Here is a 7,891-nt window from a genome sequence, read left to right on the forward strand (position 1 = left end):
AAGACCCCTGGTGAGGGTGAGAAGTAGGCAAGGGTTCAGGGACATGAAGGATGCACTTAGCTTTCAAATAATCCACAGATTTTTGGCACCAGCTACATGAATGCTTGGTAGATTTTTCCTTAGTGGTTTCCTCTATTTGTGAGCTAACCCCTAGTTCTATAACCAGAAAAAAAAAAAAAAAAAAAAAAACCAGAAACAATCTTTTCCAAACGGGGTTCAAATGAGAATCAGGGATATCAAGAGGTTGTTGGTTGAGCCAGTGTGTGTCTAGTGACCCCCAGCACCTAAATCTCTATGCGGGGTTCCCATTCTTAACACTCACTATGCGCACTGCAGTTCTTTTCAAAGAACAAAAGCTGTTTCTTTGTGAAAAACAAATGGCCATCAAATTAGTTAAAAAGATACTTTAAATTGTGAATGTTTTAAAATTATACTAACCTCCTTATGGAAATGTTCTTAGGGGAAAAGTCAGTAATCTACACAAACACACCTTCCTTTGTGGGAGTAAATTAGGGAATAAAATAATCTTGGGACGTATGTTTTCCCAAGGTGTAGAGTGTGTTGTATAGAACCCCCCTCCCCCATTGACTGCAGCAGGGGATACACAGAGGAACAAGACATGATTACAATCTCTGCCCCTTGAAACACACACGAAGACTCGAGAGCCACGTGAGAGCTGGCACAGGACAGCATCTGATTAGTTATCACAGAGGAGGAGCGGACAGTAAGTTCCACACATCCAGAGGGGACAGACCATTCACCATGGGTGTGGAGGCCAAGAGGTTTCTATGGAAGAGGTCAAGGAAACAATCAAGAATAAATTTTAGGCATGGATAGGGTGAGACAGAAGGATGAGAAGGAAGCCTTCCTCGTGTCACATGCATGTCTAGAGCCACTCTTTCTGTCCAAGCTCTATACCTCTTTATGAGTATATTGGAAACTTTCCAATTAAGCAAAAATGATTTTGAGGACATGCGTGTTATGAAACCTAGTAGAGTTGGCTCTTCCTATCCATGGGTACCATATTCATGGGTTCCTCATTGCATCCATGGATTCAACCAACCACAGATTTTAAATATTCAAAAAAAATGAATGGCTGCATCTGTACTGAACGTGCACAGACCTTTTTCTTGTCATTATTCTCTAAACAACACAGTACAATAACTATTTACATGGCATGGACATCGTATTAGTTATAAGTAATCTAGAGATAATTTACAGTATGCAGGAGGATGTGTATAGGTTACATTCAAATACTATGCCATTTTATATAAGGATCTTGAACATCCATGGATTTTGGTATACGTGGGAGGCTCTGGAATGCATCCTCCACGGATACCAAGGGACGACTGTATAGTGTTGGACATATAGTAAGTATTCAAAACCTCTTTTGAATTTTAATCTTCCAGTCCTTGAAAGACTGTTCTAATATTTCTGCATATGCATGTGTGTGTGTGAACTTGTGCATGTGTGTGTTTGATGTGTAGATAGGTGGGTGGAATGTCTGTCTTTCTAGAAAAGCTGAGGTTCAGGGAAGCAGAAGGACTCCTCCATCTCTGTGTCAGTACCCAGGCCCAGGATGTGCACTGGCATTTCCACTGCAATGTGGCTCAGTGGACTCTTCCCCAGTGGCTGCTGCAAGGTTCTCTTCTGTTCAGAAGCAACCACTTGGACAAATTAAAGCAACTCGCTAAATGCCACTCAAAGATTTTGATCTCAAAGAATGTGGGGGGAAAGATGATTAAAATAATCAGCAAATAGCTCTCCACTTCCAGATCCACAAAGCCAGGAATCCCACTGGCCTGCAGTGTTGCTGAAGTAACCTGCCCAGGATCTCTGACCGCCCAGGCCATCAAGGCCGGGACCCCATATAATGAAAGCACCTAGGCTCCAAACCCTGAGCACCTCTCCCCTCTGCTGGGCGTGAGACTATAGCTGAATATAACTGGAGGCTGGAAGAGAAGTTATCCATCCCTGAAGCAAAGCCTCAGAAAATGTCCAGTGGCTTCTAGGCCGAGTCTCAGCAGATTCCAGAGCCATCCAGCATCCCCCACCTGCCAAGGGCCTCCCACCTGTCCCGCCCTGGCCTGGCTGTCAAAACAGATGCAGATTCTCCACTGCCGATCTCGCCTTCCTGGCTGAGAAATCACCAAGATCTACACCCTAATTGCTCTTTAAAAATAAGTTACACTTTTCACTTCCTGGAGTCTGCCAAATGGCTAGTGGGGAAGAAAAAATGTAAAGCAGAAAAAGGGAGAAAAAACAAAGCCACATTATCAGGCAGCTTTGATCTCAAGACTGTTTCATTACTGCACTCTGGGTTAAAAGGAGAAGGAGGGAAAAAAGCAACACTTCAGGCAGGAAATGTCTGTTATTCAGAAATGTAATATAATTATGTGTCTGCATGGCCCGTTTATCAGCCGGCGTTTTCTGGGAAGGATGTGGTGGAGTTCGACACATCGTCTCCTCTCCTCACCAGCTCCCTCCCACCCTACAGCCCCCTTCTCCCCACCTTCCTTTTTTTTTTTTTTTCCTCCAGGACACTTCCAATTTCCCAGGTTGCGTGACCACTTACATGTCTTTCCTGAGTGTTTTTATATAGCGTAGGAAATTGGGTAATGAAAGCCGAGTCATACATTTCTGCTTTATGTTTCCAAAGAAGCAAGTGTGACTGTCAGGTTTACAAAAGATTGTTTATGTTCACTGGCGTGAAATGGGGAGCCAGCGTTGGGAGCAGAGAGAGAGAAAGGCCGGCCAGGCTGGGATGACAGCGGAGCATTCATCGTCCACGCTACAGCAGACAAAGCGCGGTCCCTGCCTGACAGGGACCATAAATCATGGGCGGGAGTTGCTGTACCTACAGCTTATACCATTCCAGATGACAAACACACAATAATCCACACAGCACAGGCTTTCTCCAGCTCGCCTCTTCCCCACCCAGTGCCTGTTCTCTCTCCTCTTCCTCACCTTCCTCCCACTGACTTCCCTCATTTTTTTCCTTGTACTCCCTGGGGTTTCCCACTCCTCTCTCCCCTCTCCCTGCTCCTGGCTGCCTTTGCCTCTTCTCTCCCCCGCTTGTCTCACTTCCTTCCTTTCCCCTTGTTCCTTTTCTACCTCCTGCCTGGTGTGCTCACGTCTTTTTTGGAAATGTCTTCTTTGTTCCTCTTCTCTGTTTCTCCCTCTTCTGCCTCCCTTCTTCTACTCCTTGTTAATCTCCCTTTGTATTTGCAACCTTTATTTCCTTTTTTTTTCTATTTTTTTTTGCTGTCTCTCTCTTCTACCTATCCCCTGCCCTCCCCTCTCCTTTGCTTTCCTCTCCTCTCTCCCTCATCCCTTCCGGTTTACCCATAGCCCCAATCTGCTAAGAATAATTTGCCCTCTACCCTGCAGATCCCCTTGGTATGGAAATGAAAAGAGGAGAGGGCACATTCTTCAGCAGTGGGAGCCTCAGCACTGGGGCCATGCTGGACCCCAGAGGGAGGCCAACCCCGGGGACAGGCCAGGGACTCTTGCTTATGACCACCTGACCCAGGCTGGGCTTCCTCCCAAGCAGCTGGAGCTACTTGACATCCGAGTGCCAGGGCAGAACCACAGCCAATCCACAGAGCAAAGGAAGAGGCAGTGGGCACAGTTCCATGTTTACGAGTTGGTTCTTCTTCCCCAGGTCAAGGAAACTCCTTCCTCACTTAATGCTGTTGCTAAGCTGTCAAAGGTTTAAGCTGAGGAAACTCCAGGAAGGCATTTTCAGTATTGGTACCTGCTCTCGGTGCACATGATTGTGTATGGGAAGGTTGGTGAGGCAAGGAGGGCGGCTCTGTGTGTCAGAGCTCCCCTCATTTCACAGCTGTGCCAGGATTTTCAGCAAGAGCCTTGATATGAAAGACTAAATCTAAGAGGCTTCTCGTACACACCTTGTTCCATCTGTTTACAACTCAGCTACCTCTGAAAGTTGAGTTATAAGGAAGTCCCCCTTCCCCACGCCCTCCGTCCTCTGAAGAACACCCTTCTTTTCGCTGAGTAATGAGATTCTTGTAAGATAATAGGTAAAGTGAAGATAAATCATTTGGATGATTTTCGTTCAACGATCCCTGGATCAGGGTTAGGGGCTCATTCATAAGAGGACTAGCTTGGCTAACAGCTCATTTCTGATTTAACATCACATGAAGCACTGGGGTCATTGTTTACAATCTGAAATGCAATCTAAGTTTACACTGCAGTTAATCCAGTATTTTTAAATGCCAAACTACTGGTACTCAAGAAATCATCTAGACTCAGTCTTGCCAGGCAGCTGGAGCTTCAGACTTCTGGGACCCAAAGAGGCTTAGCTCAAGGTATAAGGAGTGGTTCACAAGAATGGCTTCCAGCTCCCAGCCCAGGGATAGCTTCAGATGATCTGGGCTGTCAGAGAGTGGGCTGTCCACACAGCAAGTCAGAGACCCTCACTGTGTTTGCCCTTTAAGGTTTGCACAGCCTCGCAGTGTAACAGGAAGAGTCTGTTTGACTCAGAGCTGGGCATGAGCTGGAGGCAGGGAGGGTGGTGATCTCTCAGGAGGTACTGGAGTCCAGCTGGTCCTTTTTCCCCAGAGCTCCCGTGGCAGTCCACCGCCAAGATCCTGCTGAAAGGAGAATGGCCCATGTTGAAGAAAATTGGGTGACCACATTCCAGGATAATTAATGAAGCCTAGTAAGAAAGAAACCAGCAATCAAGACAGACACAGAAAACGATCCCTCTCATGCCTCCTCCCTGAGCTATGACTTGCTGGGAAGGGAAAAGGACTATCTGGTTGGACAACCCTTAAATCGATGCGTCCTAATTAACGGAGGATTTAATTCATCAAAGTGACAGCGACTCTATTTATATCATCTCCTTCAACAGGGCTGAGGGTCGGGCTATGGGGTTTCTTACCTTTCCCTTTCCTTCTTCCTTCTTCTCTCTTTCTCTCCTCTCCCCGCCCGCTCCTCTCCCCCTGCCCCCTTAGCTTTTCTAATAGGGCCATGGCAAGATTTAAAGAGGAGGGTAATTTCAAGCAGAGAATTGTTCCACTATCTCCCCAAAGTCTTCTTAATAGACCCCCTCGGCCCTCCAATTTGGCCTGGAAAACAGCACAGGCTTGTTCCAGAAGCCAGGATGACAGCAAGTGCTGCCCAGAGGCCTGGTGGGGGAAGGGAGAGGGCCTCCCCGCAGGCAGGAACATGCATCACATACCACACCACATGCCACCCTGTCACAGATCAGACAGCGGCCCTGGCAGACCCTCAGAGAGCCCCTCATTTTATAGATGAGGACGATAAGCCGGGAAGAGAGGGAGTGCCATGCTCAAGACTGCGCACTGATCATGGAAGAGCAGGACCCAGGCCTCCCAGGAACCAGGGCTCCCCCTCCCCGCCCAACTCTGCTTGCTACTTCCACACCTCCACGTGTGGCAGCTGCTGAGAACACTCCCCTGGTCAAACAGCTCCCCACCGTGCTGGCTCCTTCCTGTGGGTGGAGGCATCCTCTTCTGTAATCATTTTTTATCAGGATTAACTCTGTGAATTGTCATTGTTAAAAATAGTTACCGTTTTGAAATACTTACCACGGGTGAAGCCCTGGGCTACGTGTTTTCCCTAAGTTAATCTTCTCAACATTATAAGGTAGGTACTACCTTCTCACTCATATATTAAGATGAAGAAACAGCCTCGAAGAGATTAAATGACATGCCCAAACAGAAGGTGACTAACCGTTAAGCCTATTCTTCTAGCTACAAGCTATAATGCCACTTTTAAACTGAAATGACTCCCAGAGGGCATTAAATTAAGCTCTTTACATTTTCCTGTGGATGAATGCAACTGAAACTTTGTTTTCAAAAAGACATTTCCCCAGCCCAGTGCTCCCTGCCACTGGAGGAAAAAGCAAAGCTTCCCTCTCATCGCTGATTTGCCTGAGGCTCAAGTTCTGCTCCCCTGAAGTAGATTCCAGGGTAAGGGGGATCTCCTTGTAAGGCCGACACGTATCACATAGCCAAACTGCCATGTAGTGGGCAGCAGCAGCTGTCCACAGGTCACCCCCAGAGTCCACAGAACCTTCTGGAAAACATCTACTTCCATCCCTTTTCTTACCCTCAATATAGAATTCCACCCAGGCTTGTCCCAGGCTTGTAAGGGCCCATGTTGTAGCTGAATTAATTGGGCCTATTAGAGTCCAGAAAAGAAAAATGAGTCCCGGTCCCTCCTACTCAGGCCATTAGTCACTCACTGCAGAATCCTAGGCCCAAAGAACAGTTCCCTTCCCAAGGAAGGAGAGAAAGTGGGGGTGGAGAGGGAGAACACAAAACAAAAACACCAGGAGGCCCCTGGGCAAGGGAAGTCCCTTTCTTCTAAGTTGGGTGGCGATCACACCCCATCCGTCAGCACCAGGATGAAAGGCCTATAAAACCAACACAGCGCCTGAGACTGTATGAAAATATATATCCTGATGTGTCAGGAATACCTGGCGCGCCTTTAACCTCAACTTCAGATGAACCAACACGCCTCAGAGCACATTTATATGCAAAGGCATATAATATGTCCCCTGTATCTAATTATCTGTCAACCTGAGGCAGTTTGTTTTCCAAATCGGCCTCTCGGCTGTGACTTTACGAGGTCATAAAGAAAACGGTGCCACTCTGCACTGAAAAGCAAGGAGAGCCTGGATCAACAAATTATACTCCTTAATGGTGTCGCTCGGCCTGGAGAGTCAGGCCTGGCAGGGAGAAAGGAGGCACAGACCCGCTTCCCTACACCCTGCCTTCTGCTGAGGAACAGAGAAAGGGGTGCGTGAAGCATGAGGTAACCCTAAGAGGCCCCATAGCATCAGACGCAGGTCAAGGCTGAGTAGAAGTGACTTCCTTCTCCAGCTCAGCTTCCTCGGTTTTTCAGCTCTTTATGTGCAACGTCTGTCTGCAAAGTCTGGACACCTCCGGAGACACAACCGAGCCGGACGTCCCTGCAGTCTTCAATATCACCTCGGGCCTTCTTGAATTGTCCTGTGCCCTGGAGCATCTTTTGCTCCTAGGACCCCAAGGATTTTTGGTTGCAGAGGGGAAAACTTTAATCCATTCCATGTGCAACAGCTTCTGCCTTCAGGCACCCAAACATCAAGATCCTGTATTCCACAAAAAAGTTGGTTGCAGCCGGGTGCAGGGGCTCATGCCTGTAATCCCAGCACTTTGAGAGGCCGAAGTGGGCAGGTTACCAGAGGTCAGGAGTTTGAGACCAGCCCGGCCCACATAGTGAAACCCTGTCTCTACCAAAAATACAAAAATTCTCCGGGCGTGGTGGGTGGCACACGCCTGTAATCCCAGCTACTCGGGAGGCTGAGGCAGGAGAATCACTTGAAACCGGGAGACAGAGGTTGCAGTGAGCCATGATCGCGCTGCTGCACTCCAACCGGGTGACAGAGTGAGATTCCGTCTCAAAAAAAAAAAAAAAAAAAAAAAAAAAAAAGTTGGTTGGAAGATATTTTATTCCACTGTTGTATCTGGGAGAAGGCTTGGGTGACTCCCTTAAACTTCTAAGCAAGAGGAGAAAATGTATCCTCCCAAAGCAGGGAAGGTAGGTGGCAGCAACAGCAGCAGGAATGCTTTGTCGCTGATGAGGCCATCTCTCTCCTGCCAAGCTCAGCACCACATGCGTGCGCACACACACACACACATGCACACACAAAGGGAGAGGGCGGAGGGGTGGTCTCGCACACAGTCTTCAGCTCCTATTAGTCCTCCTCTGATCTTTAGCAGATTAATTAGGAAGTTTGTCAGGAACCAGCCGTGAACTCCAGCCGCTCCTCTCTGGGAGTGGTAACGGTGCCAGCGAAATCTAAGCTGCAGGAATTCCTCTAGCCACGCTGCTCCTATGATTAATGATAGAAAAGAAT

At 47.8% G+C, this 7,891-nt stretch overlaps 1 long non-coding RNA gene across 1 annotated transcript; it reads right to left on the reverse strand.

Annotated features, from left to right (window-relative positions):
• Positions 1-3,626: 3,626 nt before the first annotated feature.
• Positions 3,627-7,663, reverse strand: LOC101175987. Its single transcript, XR_004031219.1, has 2 exons — positions 6,100-7,663; positions 3,627-5,529 (listed from the first exon to the last, which is right to left on the reverse strand). It is a non-coding gene; the product is annotated as an uncharacterized LOC101175987 (long non-coding RNA).
• Between the last annotated feature and the right edge of the window lie 228 nt (positions 7,664-7,891).

Source organism: Nomascus leucogenys, chromosome 8, assembly GCF_006542625.1.
Source record: "Nomascus leucogenys isolate Asia chromosome 8, Asia_NLE_v1, whole genome shotgun sequence".
Taxonomy (NCBI): domain Eukaryota; kingdom Metazoa; phylum Chordata; class Mammalia; order Primates; family Hylobatidae; genus Nomascus; species Nomascus leucogenys.